The sequence below is a fragment of the Euprymna scolopes genome, chromosome 13 (genome assembly GCF_053919585.1).
Source record: "Euprymna scolopes isolate OS-2025 chromosome 13, ASM5391958v1, whole genome shotgun sequence".
Taxonomy (NCBI): Eukaryota; Metazoa; Mollusca; class Cephalopoda; order Sepiida; family Sepiolidae; genus Euprymna; species Euprymna scolopes.
The window spans coordinates 116,545,584-116,563,055 of NC_136494.1; the positions used below are offsets into that span (position 1 = coordinate 116,545,584).

The 17,472-nt window shown below is 33.2% G+C and overlaps 1 protein-coding gene across 13 annotated transcripts in view; it reads left to right on the forward strand.

Moving 5' to 3' along the window:
• The window catches only part of LOC145292164 (uncharacterized), an 801,350-nt gene that overhangs the window by 182,995 nt on the left and 600,883 nt on the right, over nucleotides 1-17,472 (forward strand). The window lies entirely within an intron of this gene.

Sequence of the window (17,472 nt, forward strand, 5' to 3'; positions counted from 1 at the left end):
TACTTCACAAGATTTCCAGCTACGGTATAACTGGAAATGTTTTCTTGATCATAAAATCATTTCTCTCCGATAGGCTCATAAGAGTAGTAGTTGATGGGCAGAAATCAGAGGTCATCAATATTAATGCTGGAGTCCCTCAGGGGTCCATCCTAGGCCCAACTCTCTTCCTGATAGACATCAATGATCTCCCAAAACACATACTTAAATCATTCGTTGAAATCTATGCTAATGACACGACCATCTATGGCAACACATCAAATGCCGTAAATGACAAAAGTTCTCTCAGATTCTCTCTCCTCTGATCTTGAGCGCGTGGTACAGTGGGGAGGAGGTGGCTGGTTACTTTTAATGCATCTAAAACCAAGCTCCTATCTTTACATCATCAACGCTCTGATCCCCATCTGGCATCAATTGAAATGCGTGGCTCTCGTCTAGAGGAAGCTCCATGTTTTGATAAGCTTCTGGGCTTGACCTTTACCCCTGAGCTGAAATGGAATACGTACATCGTCAGTTACTAAGGTCGCTGGAAAAATGGTAGAATCCTTCTACTGCTCCAGAAGATATCTTACTACTGATGCAATTTTCTATCTGTATAAAAGCCAAGTACGTCCAAGGATGGAGTATTGCTGCCACATCTGGGCAGGAGCTGCTAAAAACAGCCTATCTTGTCTTGACAGAATACAAAATAGACTTTGTGACCTAGTGGGTGATGCCTTTTTCTCTTCCCTGCAACCTCTCTCCCACAGGAGAGATGTTGCGAGCCTGTCTTTGTTTTATCGTTACTACCATGGCAGGTGCTCGTTTGAACTCCAATCTCTGGTTCCCCCTCACCAATCTTTCACGATAAACACTCGCCTAGCTGAAACCACTGTCAAAAACTTTCCCCACTCTTTATCTGTGCCAAAATCAAAACGTAGATTCCATGAACAAAGCTTCTTTCTTAGAAGTGCACTCCTGTGGAACTCTGTTCTGGTTGCCTGTTTCCCATTGACTACAACCTGGATGTCTTCAAGTCCAATGTAAACAAATTCCTGATGAACCGCCTCCTTAAGTAAGACACTTTATCAAATCTCCAACACTAACGTACTGTACACACAATAACCCTTATCCCTGAGTGGTTTCCGGGCTTTGATAAGTGGTGACTACCTTGTAAAAAAAAAAATTATTTGAATAAGACACATCTGAAAAAATAATCGAAAAATTACATATCACCAAATGTAAAACTTTTGCGATGATTATATGCACAGATAAATACTTAAACTATTTAGTATCATATCTTTTTTTTTTTTTTTTCACATTTTCACTCCAAACAAGGCACATTGCCACTTTGGTGTAGGGGGCTACTATCAGAGGCAACAACTACTGGGGTATTATGTTGGGATTTGGGCAGCAAGATGTTGGTTCACGTTACACTTGAACTTCTGTTATAAGTTGGGGAAGCAGGGACATGGAATGGAATTCCAGAGTCTAGCGTTTCTGGGGAAGAAACTACTGGAGTAGAAAGATCTTTTACATCTAGGGATCTCTGTGTGGGGGTGGGATTTATCTGCCTGTCGGGTTTGTCGAGGGTGTCTACATCGTGGGGGCACAAGTGTCTGTAGTTCACCAGAGCATTCACCATTAAAATACTTGTAGAACAGGCAGAGGGATGCAACATTTCGTTGATGGGACAGAGGCTGAAGCTTAGATGCCAGTTCAGAGCCTATCAGATTGGCAACTCTCTTTTGAACCTTGTCTAGGAGCGAGAGACTAGTAGCAGATGCACCAGCACAAATGTGACAGCAATACTCCATACATGAGCGAATGGTGGCCTTATAGAGGTACAGGATACTTTCGGGTGTTAGTAGTTTTCTATCACGGTAGAGAGAGCCTACCTCCTTCACAGCGGCCCTGGCAATGCTTTCAATGTAATTGTTCCAACTTATGTTTCTTGTGAACGTTAGACCAAGCAGTTTGAAAGATGTACTCTCAGATAAAGAGTCACTGGCCATTGCTATTGGTGGCAGGGAAGGTTTCTTGTAATTATTGAAGGAAACCAGTTTAGTCTTGGCAGCATTGAATGTGACCATCCATTTTTGTCCCCATTCCACTACAGATCGGAGGTCATCCTCTAGTGTTTTTGCCATTTCTTTAGATATGTGTTCATTTGTTTTCCTGTCATGCCTGTTATAGAGTGTGGTGTCATCAGTATATATACCCAGCTCAGAGGCAATTTTGTTGGGGAGGTCATTAATGAATATTAAGAATAATAGAGGTCCAAGGATAGACCCCTGAGGCACTCCCGCATTTATATCATATTGTTTAGATGTACGACCGTCGAGGACAACCTGGATTTTTCTCTTATCTAAGTAGGATTTAATTATGTGAATTTATGTTCATAACTTACTTTAAAGTCAAAGGTTTTCATTTGCATTTGCACCAGACTGACATCATTTGTACATGTATTGCATAATGGCGTTCATAAGAAAAATCTTTTTACCAAAAAAGTATTTTGATTCAGGAAAAAAAACTTGGTGTAGATGAACGGTTTCCACAAGATATAAAATAAAATCTTGACTTACAAGGTTCACGTCTAGAATTCTGTAATATACTTTAAAAATCTCCAATATCCAGGCAGTATTTTGTTTTCAGCTCTACTAGTTGATATAATCATCCTTGAACATGTTCACAGTATTGAACTACCTATGTATTCCAAAATTCAAAAGCAAATAATTGTATGTTTTACTGTAGCTTAATAATAGTGAATGCTGAGTCTGCATTATTATAAGTAAATATTTGTCTACTGAGACAATGTCCAGTCTATGCATAAGAAATATATACACTAGCAAGCTTCGTTCACATGCCATCGCTTTGCAGTTTAAATCCTGTTCATTATTTGAAATTAACCGGAACTAATTGCTAAGAAAACCGAGACAAAACTCTTATCTTTCCTTCTTTACTAATAAGAAAAGACGAAACTAATCAACAAGATGAAACTCTTTTCTCATTTTGTTTAAATAAGAAAATATTTTTGTGTCTATATTAAAACAGAAAAAAACTTTTCTTTTTATTATTATTAGTTATTATTTAAATGAACTCCCACTCTCCTTTTTTTTTTTTTTTGTTCCTAAAATGAAATTTGCATACATGACTATTAAAGTGAGCCAAACTCACACATTGACTTTCATTATATATTAGCATGGGTGCCAGGCGTTGCCCGGGTGTTTGGAGGTGTGTATTGAGCAAAAAAAAAATTGGTAGTAGGAAGGCAGGCTGGAACCCATACCGCGAAGGAGGAAAAGAATGTGAAAAAAAACGTGACGTCTTTACTGTTACGACCACCGCCAAACCGGAAGTGACGTAGGCTTAAATTAAGGCTAGACAATCGAAAAGAGGGGATGACTTTCGAAAATATTGGCGAAAAAAAGCAACCCCTCCCTGTAGAAAAGTGCCCAGTTGAGGGTGAAAAAATTAATGTTTTTAGCCAATTTTTCGGTATTTGTCATCTGAAGGGTTGAGCTTCAAAACGATACTGATCTTGTGAAAATCCGTCGCTTCTGTCAAAAATTTTAGGCAAACATGCAAACATACATACATAGATTTATATATTTGTAGCTGAAATTTTTGACCCAAACCGATTAAAAAGCTTGCTCTATCTCTGAATACCCTTTATGTAAAATTTCAAATGTTTAGACCAAAAATTGTCTAAGTAATTTGGTAGAGACCACAGAGGTTAAATTTTTTTTAACTTTGACCTCCATTATGACCTCTTAACATTTATTGTTTTGGGCTCAAATCAAGTTATTAAGTTAAATCCATGTCCAAGGAACTTATATCTAAAATTTCCAGTGTTTATATCCAAAATTGTTGGAGGAGTTTGTTAGAGTTCTCAAAGGTCAAATCGTTTAACTTTTACCCCTTAACAGCCAAATTTTTGGCTGAAAACCGATTACAAAGATTTTCCCAAATCTCACTCCCCTATATATCAAATTTCGAGTCTGTAGACTGAAAATTGACAGAGTTATTGTGTAGGGAAATGTACACAGACAGACAGACAGACACTTTGACTTTTATGTGTATATATATAATAAAAATCAATGTGTGTATATCTATATATCTATAAAAGTCAAAGTGTCTGTCTGTCTGTGTAGATTCCATGAACAAAGCTTCTTTCTTAGAACTGCACGCCTGTGGAACTCTGTTCCGTCTGCCTGCTTCCCACCTGACTACAACTTGGATGTCTTCAAGTCCAACGTAAACAAATTCCTAATGAACCGGCCCCTTAAGTAAACACTTCATCAAATCTCCACACTAACGTAATGTACTTGCAATAACCCTTATCCCTGAGTGGCTTCTGGGCCTTGATAAGTGGTGACCACTGTGTAAAAAAAAAAAAAAAAAAAAAAAAGCACTGGCAGGAGTTTAGCACATACTTGACAGTGATGGCGATCAGGCTGGCTTTGGTCTTGTGGGAGGTCATGTTTGTGATGTTCTCTGTATGATCAAACAAAGTAGTCCTACGGGTTCAGGTCAGGGGGAGGAGGAGAGCCACTGAGAGAAGGGTACAATGTTGTAGCACTCCTGAAGCTGTTTCTTTGGACTTGTGAGCTGGCGTCGAGTCCTGCTGCCACACCCAGAGTCTGCCAGATTTCCACCTGATTGCATCAGTGGATCACTGCACTCTTCAGCACATCCAGGTATACTTTGGTATTGATTTCCAAACCGACTTCGAAGATGTGAGGTGGCATGATGTGACCCTCACTTGAAACCACATCAAAGACCATAACCATGGTCGGAAACTTTGTTTCCATCATCGTGGGCATGTCCCTGTTATTCGTGGCAATCCACGGATGCATTTTTAGGGTGCTGGCAATGATCATGTTGTCATAACTTTGATCGGTAGAGAGCATGAGTTGTACAGCGGTGTATCTTTGATCTCACTCGTTGAACACTGTGTCACTTTCAGACATAATAGAAGGCTCCTATCGCTCTTGGGATTTGTACACAACTGGCCAACTAGTAGATGGTCTGCAACAAAAAAAAAAGAAAAGCAGTTGTCATCAAACGGAAATGGAATCATGTCGTCTTTTCTGGGGTAACAGTTTTATCGTTCCATCTTATACTTTAAAGCAATAAATAAATCAAACTAATCTTATGTTGAAAATAGAAGCTTACATGACTAAAAGTCATGAACCTAAAAATATTTTAATTTGCATATCTTAAAATGAACAAAATTTCAGCAGTTATATTTTTTAATCATTTTCTTATGGTTTAAATTTAATTGAATCGAAATTAAATGCAATTAAAATCAGGACGTTTTATTCATACCAAATTTCATATTATTATGTCTAATAGCTTAAAAATAGGTGGCAAAAGAGACCTGCGCATGTCTCTGATGTTCGTATAGATTGCTTGTTTATTTTGAGGCACTGTCTAAAATGATAAAAACTTATCTTGATGTTGTCTCTGCACTGAAGAAAGAGTATCAGCTGTATGATGAGTTGCAGAGAAATTTCATTTAAGTGAATGAAAAACAAAAATACTCTCACTCTGCTCGCAGTATGCCCTTCAACTACATTTGTTAGTGAAAACTTCTATTTGAGAGCTTGAAATAAGGTGGAATCACCCCTTAATTTCAATTACTCCTAGGTCCACTCTTGAAACTGAATAGTAGTACTTGTTAGGCTCCCCATCTATGAATGGAATAAGTTTGGTCCTGGGTCTGATATGAAACTGCAGCTAGTAGTATTAAAAAAAAAAAATCATGTAAATCGCTCGAGACAAGGCATGAAACCACTTGATGTAAGGAGATAAAAAAATACTAATTCAGAGTCAGAAACTAAAACAGCAATTCTTCCCCCTTTGTCAGAAACATTATTCATAGTGTGAAAAGACAAAATAAGTGAAGCAAGAGTTACGAAGCTGCCGGAAGTAAACCTAAGGTTCACTTTCTTCTTTTAATAGATATAGATATATATTATGAATAAGTATTTGAAGATATTAAGAAGTAGTGGGTGAAAATTTGTAGTTTCTGGGGAGTGTGGAGTCATTTTACCTGGGGTTTTAGTCAGGTCCCATCAATCAGTTGAACATAATATATTGTTTTCAGACTTTTTACAAAATCCTCCAAAGCAAATTATTTGAAGATTAAAGTATATATAAATGCAAGTTTATTAAAAAAAAAAAATGATTGTATGAAACAAATAATACAAAAATGACGACGTGAGGGAATATGTGAACATAATAAAAACCAAGCATGAAAAACTTTTATCAAAAAGTTCTTTATTTGGTATTAAATTTGGTATTAAATAAACTGAAAAGGGTTGATATGCCATTAAATGAAACCAACCAACAATCAACTCTGCGAGCAAATACAGTTTCTAAGAAGTTACCATCTTAATTTTGATTATTTTGTGTACAAAATTTAATTAAAGCTGAAAAATGGAAGAACTTTTATTATGGTACTAGTGGGTGGAGGGGGTGGGCGCTCATCTTTGCCCGGTCATAAAATATGCTTAAATATGATATTTTAATTTCTCCAAATTTCGTATATATTATTACAGTCCTGATTTCAAAAGTAAAAAAAGTATGGGTGCTACTAGCTAGAATCGAAACCAAAAGCAAAACCGTAGCATTCAAAGCTGGCGACGTTACCACTGTACCAATGTGACATGCATATGAACTGATTAAAAATAAACTAAGATAAATGTACAAAATGTATAACGATTTTGTCAATTTTGACACATTAAAAAACTATTTTAACCGGTTAAAGACCCATAAACGAACAGTCCATAAAAAATCCAATCATTTGAGGCTCTTAGCGCTGCTCTGTGACTTTTAGTTTCGGAGGAGATAGTTTGAAAATATGGAGACAGACAGACAGACTCTTATATATTAGATTATGATATTGAAATCTAAAATACCAGTGTGTGACAGTAAGGCTGTTTGGATTGTAGGGAAAGAGAACAGTAATCATGTCAAATCTTAGCTCCTTCTATTTTGAAAACAGCTGGGAACGCATTCAGATTCTGTTAGTTCAGTTGACAGATACTACCACTGGATCAGTTAACTGATTGAAATGAGGATTGAAAAATATTAAAGAAAATTAATTTGAGAGAGTTGAAATTCGGATACAAAAGAGGATTGAAAAGGTGACATGGTTCCTCACTTTACCAGATCCTGTATTTTTGAAGATTATGTGGACATTGCAAATTTTTATCTTTCTAAACTAAAGCAAGAATTAATTTCTGCAAGCAAATATATAAACACTAGCAGGGAAACACGACGTTACCCAAGATTGAATGATGATCAACAAATGTTTCATAGTCTTATATTTTTATTGTCATAGAAATTAGTAAAATCGCCCATTTTTCAATCAAATCAATTGATTTCCTACTCTAGTAAGAGGATTTACCAACATTTCATCACCTGACATTTAATCACGGATATATAGCTACTAGACATTTAGCCACATGTTTTTCATCACGTGGACACTTAATCACTCAATACCAAGACAATTACCTCTCAAGGGGGAAAAAATTTATTTATGTAATAATTCTATTTATGTGATTGTTTTTATTACGTAAAATATTTAACCCCTTTGACAATTTTGGGGTTATTTTTACAGGAGATTAAAATCTATAGGGTAACCCCCCCCCCCCGCTAATCATGTAAGTGTTAGAAGAAAGACTATCTGTTCACTTAAAGTAAATATCAGCCACTTTTTTAGATATTTTTTTTACAAATAACCAATAAACATGACATTTTTTTAAAATTATTTTTCATTTAAAAATGTAAACAAACTTCTGCAAAAAAGTTTCATTTTCTTTTACTTAATGTTAACAAGCAATATAAAACAAAAAACAATGCAGACTATTATAAAAACTTTTTCAATAACTATTTTATTAAAAAAAAATAGGCAAATACGCCTTGAAAAAAATAGTACCCTTCAAGTGCTTTTGGAAATCTCCAAGTGATTAAATGTCTCGAGGTGATTAAGTATCAACGTGATGAAAACACGTGATTAAATGTCTAGTGATTAATAGTCGTGCAAGGAAATGTCTGGTGATGAAAAGACCGTACACCATTAAAGGGATCCATCGCGGTGCACCGGGAGGAAGTTTCACAAAATTGCTATTATATATATATATTGGTTTGAATTAAAGTTTAAAATGCAAAACTTGAGTATCATGATTCAATTGTTCTTTAGACAGAAGCATTCCTTTTGAACACGCCCTTGTCAGACACATCAAAGAACCTATTATTGATTTTTATATGCTGGAACTTTCTGCTTGTGTGGTAATAAAACTTTGATGCACTTGTGATGTTAGGCTGTATAAGGTGTTAACTTTTGTCAAAATCAGCGGTTCCTTCTTTCATTGGATTTTTTCGATTATCGATATTTATCGAAGACACATAAAGTTCATTGTGAAATTTCATAAAAACCAACCCAGCCGTTTTGAAGTTGATAAGAAACGAACTCACACACATAGATACACACACACGCACAAACTTCCTTTTAACTTATATATATAGGAGCAAGAAAGAGATGTCAAGAATGTCTACCAGATGTTGCCCAGAATGTGGTGGTCATTTTATTTTTATTTGTTTGTATATCTTTTATAAACTTATGCAGAAAATAAAATTTTTAGTTGTTTAGAAGAGAACACTTCTACATTCAATTAAAAATGACTTATTCTCATTGCTGATTTTAATTTAAATTTTTCCTTATTATCACTTGTCCAGATGGAAGTATGAGGAATGTTCCAAAAATAAAGCCTCCTAATTTTTGTTTCTCTTGACTGGGTCAGAGGAAATTGATGACTGAACTTATGCATTTATGATCTGAAAGTTTCATCCCCATGTTGCAGATATTGATGGTGTGAGACTCTAAGAAAGCAACCCCTGTCATGGGCATGTGTCAGAAGCAGAGATACATCATTGAATTCATCCATGCAGAAAAAATTGAATCTAACAACATTCACTGGCACCTGTTAGATGTTTATGAAGCTGGTGCAGCACAGTTAGATGGGTTTGTCGATTTCAGAATGGCGACAGATACGAGTGACAAAGCGCACTCTGGACTTTTATTACCCAGGCAACAAAAGAGGCTTGTAAAAGTGCATTGAGAATGGTGGTGACGATGTAAAAAAAAAAAAAAAAAAAAAAGAAGAAAATTTCTGGAGCACAAAAAGTTGCTTATTTTAATGGCACCATTAAATATTTTAGTTTTTGAGTTAAAATAGACGTTACTTTTGAAACGACCCTCATGCATAATTTAAAAAAATAAACTTTAGCAAAATGTTGTAGTGCCAGTAACATGGTACACCAATAACAAATGAAAATTGGCTAGTCGGAATCAAAGCTTAAATGCAATTCAAGTCCAACCTTTTAAAAGCTCACAAAATGATTTTATGTGTTAGATGTTATTGACACATTTTAAGCAAATGTCCCTCTCCTTCAGGAACCAAAATAAGGTTCCTTTTGATTAGTTTTTTTTTTTTTTTTATGTTTTCCGTTTTTCTTACTCAAAAAGAGCAGACAATGTTGTCTATAACTGACATTTTTCAACTTTAACAATTGGTCACATAATATGTACATATATATATTTTTAAACATATTTCAACAATTCTGATTTTAAAAAAAAAAAAAAAAAATTAATATTTAAAATTAAAAAAAAATTTAAAGCAATTTTTTTACATTTTTATTGCTAAGTTATATACTAACGGGAATACCCATCCCAAAGTGGGTTCATAATAGTGAAACACCTTTTGGAATCAACATACTTCAAAGCATTATAAAAAAAAAATGTAAACTTAGATATCTTTTTTTCTCTTCATCTCTTTTGTTTTTTTTCTTTTTTATTTCTTTCTTTTTACTGTTTCTTTTTTTTTCATATCCTTTCTTGTTCTCTTTTTTTCCCCCTTTTCCTATAAAACTTAGCAACAAAGCTCTTATTTTTATGCATAAAAATAGAACAATAAAATTAGAAAACTATAATACCAGGTAATTAATTATCATAACTTTCTAAAATCATTATGTGCACTAGCAGCATTTCCAAAAAACAAAAAACAAACATTGTTATTAATATGTAGTCTGGTTTTTTTATCAATTAATCTCCTTATCTAACAATATTAACATTAAAATAACGATTCTTCTTGTTTCTGAATTTTTTAGATGAGGATTGGTTATTCGTATCATTTGGGTTCATCGGACTATTGTTCTCATCTTGTATGTCATTTTCATAACGTTTTGGTTGATGTAACCTTCGACCTTCTTATGGTGTATCTTGTCGAACTTGGAAATGTTTCTGTCAAACTCAGCAAGGATAAAGTACTTGGAAAAATCAATTGTAAAAGTGATATTCTCCTGAAAGTTGAAGGTTCAATTCTCAGTGTGGGCGATCGAAAAATAGAATTGCGAATTACTTAGGATGTCTATCCAGTCATGGCTGACGGAACAAGAGCATGCTACCTCCGTGAAGTAAATAAAGGGTTCCGTTTGAAATTCTGTCTAAATTTCCGAGTTCAACAAGATACAGTTGAAGGAGGCCGGAGGTTACATTGAGCGAAACATTGTGAAAATTGCGCTCAGGATGAGAACAGTCCGACAAATCCAAATATTATGGATTCTTCTTACTTCAGAATAAATAATAAAAAAAACTCCAAAAAAACTTTGATAATGACTCCAGATCTTAAGTCTTGATAAGTTTACGACTGTCTGCTATATTTATTTGGGAAGATAAATATAATAATAGTTTACTTTCTGCCACTTGTTTCTCACAGAAGAGACGTTGCAAGCATATCTCCGCTTTATGACCCCTTCCCCCTCCAGTAAAGCATTCATAGCAAACACCCTCCTCGCTACAGGAATTTCCATTAATCTCTATCTGTGCCTAAAACTAAACAAAAATTCCATAAGCAGAGTCATTTTTCCTAGAACTGTTCATTTGAGGAACACAATACCATGAATCTGCTTCCAAGTATGGTCGTTTTCAAGTCCAATGTAAACAAGTTCTTGATGAGCTGTCTTCTAAAATAAATTAATTCCTATCCAATTTCCACCATCACTGATCATCACGGTGTTGTTTCACTCTGACACTCTATGACCCGTATCCTTGAGTGGCCTATGGGCCTTGATAAGCAGTGATTCTATAGTATATAAAAAAAATGTATAAATAACAGCATATGAGAAATATTGAGAAACACCAAACCACAATCTTTTACTTAAAATATCAGTGTAAAAAATGATGTAGAGAAAACATGCTGAAACTTCATCCCAAATAAACATGTCTGAGAAATCAGACCTCACAATATTTATCACTCTAGTCTAACAGGCTTATCTCCCTTGATCTTCATTTGATGTATTATCTAGCTGATACCACCACCACCACCACCGCCGCCGCCATCATCATTATCAGTTTCATTGTTTTTGTTTTGTTTTTCTCTCCTTACATTGTGACTTCGAGTGAAGCTGATAGTATGTGCCAGAATCTAGCAATTTAGACAGGTTTGTTTCAAATCTTGCCTCTGATGTGTGGGGCATGCTAACCTCGGCTGGTATTTCAGCGAGAATCTCTTTGTGTCATTAACAACTTGAGCATCTGGTAATAAAACTCTATTATCTTTGAATAACTTTGGCAATGAAAGACACTTATGCGATGAAAAAAAGGAGATAAAAATCCCCTCAGATGCTATATTGTGTGCGTTTGAAGAAAGTAATGCTGGTATACGGTACTACCTGCTGCATAGTTGGGTTATATTTGACTGAACTGGTTTTCCCTCATCAGGCTTGACTGATGAGGAGGTTGGCTAGTCACCCAGCAGAATAACAAAACTGAAATTCTAAAGATACATTTATTCAATCTGTGTGTTTGGTTACGGAAATGTAATTCAAAATTTGGTCATGCAAATGTAATTCAAAATTTGATCACGTAGATTTAATTTAAAATTTGGTCATGTAGATTTAATTCAAAATTTGGTCATGTAGATTTAATTCAAAATTTGGTCACGTAGATTTAATTTAAAATTTGGTCACGTAGATTTAATTTAAAATTTGGTCACGTAGATTTAATTTAAAATTTGGTCACGTAGATTTAATTTAAAATTTGGTCACGTAGATTTAATTTAAAATTTGGTCACGTAGATTTAATTTAAAATTTGGTCACGTAGATTTAATTTAAAATTTGGTCACGCAAATTTAATTTAAAATTTAGTCACACAAATGTGATGTAAAATTTAGTCATGCAAAATTTGAGCATGACAGGACAGTGTCTTCTACAAATATATAAACACACTAGTCCATTTGGCATAATGATAAAAATATTCTCTAATATGTTGGTTCAATCTTTGGCAGAGTCTTACCAAACACCAAAAAAAAGAAGGTATTTGATGGTTCCCTTGGAAGACATGTTTAAGAACCGCACAAAAAGAAAAAGGAGGGAAGGAATAAAATTTTTACATTAAGCTATGCAAAAAATCGATATCATATTTAAAAACAAAATTTGTAGCATCACTTGGTGCTCACAATAAATTTTAATTACTTTGTTTCAATCGAAACCAGTGTTTATGATCTGATGGTTTCTTGTATTTCATCTGCACAACCAATGATTGAACAAAAAAAAATTGTGACTTTAGTATAAAATATAAATAGCGTATACAATATTGTTTTAAAAGATGTATTGAAAAATATTGAACACTCAATACTTTTCAATAGTCTATAGCAAATGTTTCATTTAGTCTAGCATTAACCTATCAAGGATAGTAATTTTCTAGTGCGTGGGTGTATGTATATATATAATATATATATATATATATATATATATATATATATATATATATATATAAACAGCATAATCACATTGACACATCGGTTCCCGCTAGATCACTGAAGTTAAGCAGTGTTCAGTCTGTTCAATACTAAAATACGTGACCGTTTAGGAATTCCAGGTGCTATATGCTTCCTTCACTCATCTCAGTATTGTTTCCAGCTAGTCTTGGGCCCCTTCTTGCCATGGGATCCTAAGCAGTGCCGATTCAGGGGATCGCACAACCCTTGCATTATAAATACATGCACAGCTACCCTAACAGGGGTGTCTATTGTCTCCTGAGATTTAACGGATGCATCGCATTGCATAAGTATACTCTGGTAAGTTGCATTCAAATGTCCAAATGAAAGAATCAGTCCACAATCATATTTTTTTTAAATATTTTTAATTAATGTTTTTTTTTTTTTTTTTGATTAAGATAAATGCTTATACTTTCTTTACTGTCTTACATGTGTTTCAACAAATGCTTCTTTAAAGGGAGGGAGGTTCTTTTCCTTTGACTATCATCTTTAAATTGGGTGTTCCATGTTTTTGACTTGCTATTTTCCCATCTTTTTTTTTTCGTACCTTCCTTCCTCCCTTTTGTTTTGTGTATTGAAATCTGTTGATTTTTATTGGTATCTGTTTGTCTCTGAAGAGCTGCCTGATAGAATAAGAACAATATTTTCTATCATGACAGTGTAACATTTAAAAAGAAAGTATACGCATTCGCCTAAATAAAGAAAATTAAAAAAAAATAAACAATTACTAATTGTAGAATAATTATTTCCTTTAATCATTTGAATGTAACTTACCAGTATATATGCTCTGAATCTGGAAACGTCTTCATTCAGTTTATTTGTAACAATTTTGATCATGTAAGGTTTGTGTGTGTGTACACACACACACACACACACACACACACACACACACACACACACACACACACACATAAATAAACTTAAGAATTGTAGACAGAAACGATTATAAACCGAAATGATGAAAGTTATGTGGATATTCTGAATGAAAAGGAATGCTTTATTGAAAAGAAAGAAAATATATTTAAAATGAATACTTCTAAACATTAAAAGCCTTTTAAGTTTAAACAAAATAATCTGTGCTGGCAAATGAAGTCCAAAGACATAAATGTCTCCACAAACCAAATCTTGTAAATAAGGAAATACAAGAAATGCCAATAAGTTCATAATGATGTACACGTCAATTCAAAGTTGTTTTTTTTATACTGCAGAGGCATTGTTAATGTTTTCTGCGTGTCTCTCTCTCTCTTTCTCTCTCTCTCTCTCTCTCTCTCTCTCTCTCTCTCTCTCACACACACACACCCACACACAGTTTCTGTGATGTTCTATCTATGCTTGTCTTTGTATATCTCCCAAAATCTGTATGTCTCATTCTCTCTTATATGTATATAAATAATAATTTAGCTATAGTCCAAGATTCAAGGTCTTATTTTTAACAATCAATTCTTTCAACACATCAAAACATCACAGACCTGTTTCGTTTATGTAAAACAATATTTTTTTATGTTAATATTGCATTTTTCCTTATGTTTACTCATCAGAAAAAAACATGACCAGATAATTTTGAAAATGGAGCAAATCAATAATTTGCCCACTCTCTATCAATGCTTAAACCTAAATGTGGATTCCATGAACAAAGCTAGAACTACCCGCCTGTGGAACTTTTTCCCACTGTCTGCTTTCCAGCTGACTACAATATTGCCATCTTCAAGTCTGACATAAACAAGTTTTTATTGAACCATTCCTTTAAATAATCAAATTGTACTGAATTTCCACTACTAACAATTACCACACTACTGTCCCAATGACTACCGTGCATGTATTAACTCTTAGCTTCGAGTGTTCTTCAGGCCTTGATAGGTGGTGACTCCTTTGTAAAAAAAACAAAAAAACTGAGTGTTTATTTAGATTATGCTCTTTGTTATAAGCTATGTTCTTATTTTCGTATAGGATTAAATTATATAGTATTTCTATTTGGTTTAATAAACAAAAAACATATATAAAGGATTTAATTCTATTTAGATTAATAATTATTAAATTTTGTATGTGAACTGAGGGTTAGATCTGCAAGTATTTATTTAAGTTGTGGTTGCAAAACTAAGTTCCTATGTTAAATGTATTTCACACTTAGGAGTAGTCATCTTTGTGTTATGGAGGGAGCTATAATATCGTTTTAGTCCTATAATCTTAAATTTTTAAGTTACAGGATTAAAAAAAAAATAAACATTTAAAAACCAAAGTATACTCAAATAGATATTCATTGCCTGGTTATTTACTCATAGAGGTGGCATTCATTATTTAATTCATGTTAGAAGAATTAATTCCTATCAGAATCATTGCTTTTACTTGAACACAGTTCCCAGAGACATAACCAGCTTAAAAATATACTGTAGTTATTTCTCCTGCAATTAAAAATGATTGCATTCATTGAGGCAATTCAATTTTACCCATGTTGTCAATATAAGAGTTTTTTTACAACTTATCTAGACTGTATTTATTTAATTTTATTATAAAATATTTTTAACCAGGTTTTCTTTCTGATGGTACCAAGTATATTATGTCTAAATCTTTATTTATTTATTTATTATTTATTAAGCTATTTAATTATGTATTAATTACTTGTTTAATTTTTTGGAATTTCTACTGAAGTAATTTAAGCTGGAGAACCTACTAGTAGTTATTTTAGTTACATTATTAATTCTACTTATAAAACCCCTCCCTTTTTTATACAGTTAGTATATGGTATTTATTTTTTACTTTGTCATGAAAACAAGTGTGACATAATCTCGTTTTTAATGTAAAGGGAAATTCAGCTCTTCAAAAAAGGGCACGCTGGAAGTAGGCAAAAATATCCTGGCCAATTAGTATATATAAAGTATTTACTTTACACTACCTAGTGTGGGTTTTATACAAGAAAGTACATACTTGGCTCTATGCAAACATTTTTGTACCACTTCCTGCCTTTTATTTAGTAAATTTTCCTTAGATACTTTTTGATTTTAGGGCGCAAATGTTACATCTCTTTGTGTATATTTTCTTGCACCTCCTAATATTATCGCAACTTATATTCTACTTAGTTCTCTTACCCACTTAGCTGAAGATGTTGATTTATTGTTCATTTCATCATTAGATGTTCTAAATGTATGATTTTGGTATCTGTCCTTGAACCTGCAACCCATTGACTCTATGTATTTTCTTTTTCTATTTTTTTTTTTTCAATATTATCACATTTATATACAATGTCCAAAATAAAGCATTTTCCTTTTTAATGAGCATTCATTAGTGTTTCTACAATTGCAAAGAGTTTTTTCCACAGTATTCTAGTTAGTATCCTTCTCAAATTCCTTGATTACTTTATTGATGTTTGCATTATTTGAACCTATTGTAGCTAAATTAATAGATGTTGAGAACGACAATTTCACAATGTTTTTATTTATGGATTTACCTTTCAAGAATCTGATAAAATTCCTTTGATGTGTTGTTTAGGATTTGTGCACTGTAAGGCAAATTAAACCATAATTATTCTTAGTTCCGGGAGATTGGTGTTGGGTTCTTATTTTGTTCTGATTAGTACTCTTTGTGCTCATTATATTGCTTTTAGAATTTTTATGTCTAAAAATGCCCATAGCCATATTATGATATAACATGCAATGATTTTCTTGTTCTAACTTCTCCCCCCCCCCTTCGTTAATCTCTAATGTAATTCGTTTCACTGCTATATCCTAACCTGCCTAATGCTCTGTTATAATATTTTTTTCTTACTACTAAATATTTGTTCACTGTAAAATAACCTTGATGTTCTAGTAGAAATGCTAGGGATAATATAATTTTTTACTGAGCCTGGGTAATTAGATTTATAGTCAGTGTAAAATACACACACACACACACATATATATATATATATATATATATATATATATATATATATATACTAACAGGCCACTCGGCGTTGCCCGGTTGTAAAATATGCTTAACTATCATATTTTAATTTATTCAAATTTTGTATTTATTATATTATAAAGCCAATTCTCTATTGATTATTATATTGTACCCAATATATAGTAGTGATTTCAAAAGTAAAAAAAAAAAAAAAATGACTTGGATAACATAAGTGAGAATCAAAACCTATACGGTTAGCATTCCAGCATTATTCATTTACATCTGGAAAGATGGATATCAAAACTCTAAAAATTAACCGACGTTTACATTATAAATATACATTTGCACATGCATAGTCATTTTAAGCTGACTTAGGCTTGCCAAGTTGCAATTTTTTCAATTTTTACCCCTTAGAAGTTATTTTCACCAAAATCAAATTGAACTTATTCCACAGGTCCAAATCCCTTATATATCAAGTTTCAAGTCTGTAAACCAAAAATTGACAGAGTAGTTTGGTAGAGATCATTCTGCACATACAGACAGTTGCTTTTATGTGTATATATATATGTGTGTATGTGCAAAAAAGTGTGTGTGTATATAATATATATATATATATATATATATATATATATATATATATATATATATAATGTATACACACACACACATGCACACACACACACACAATTTGATGTATTCAAGTTATATTTATTTTTGATTGAAAAATGGTCGATTTCACAGATTTCAATGACAATAAAAATATGGGAGTGT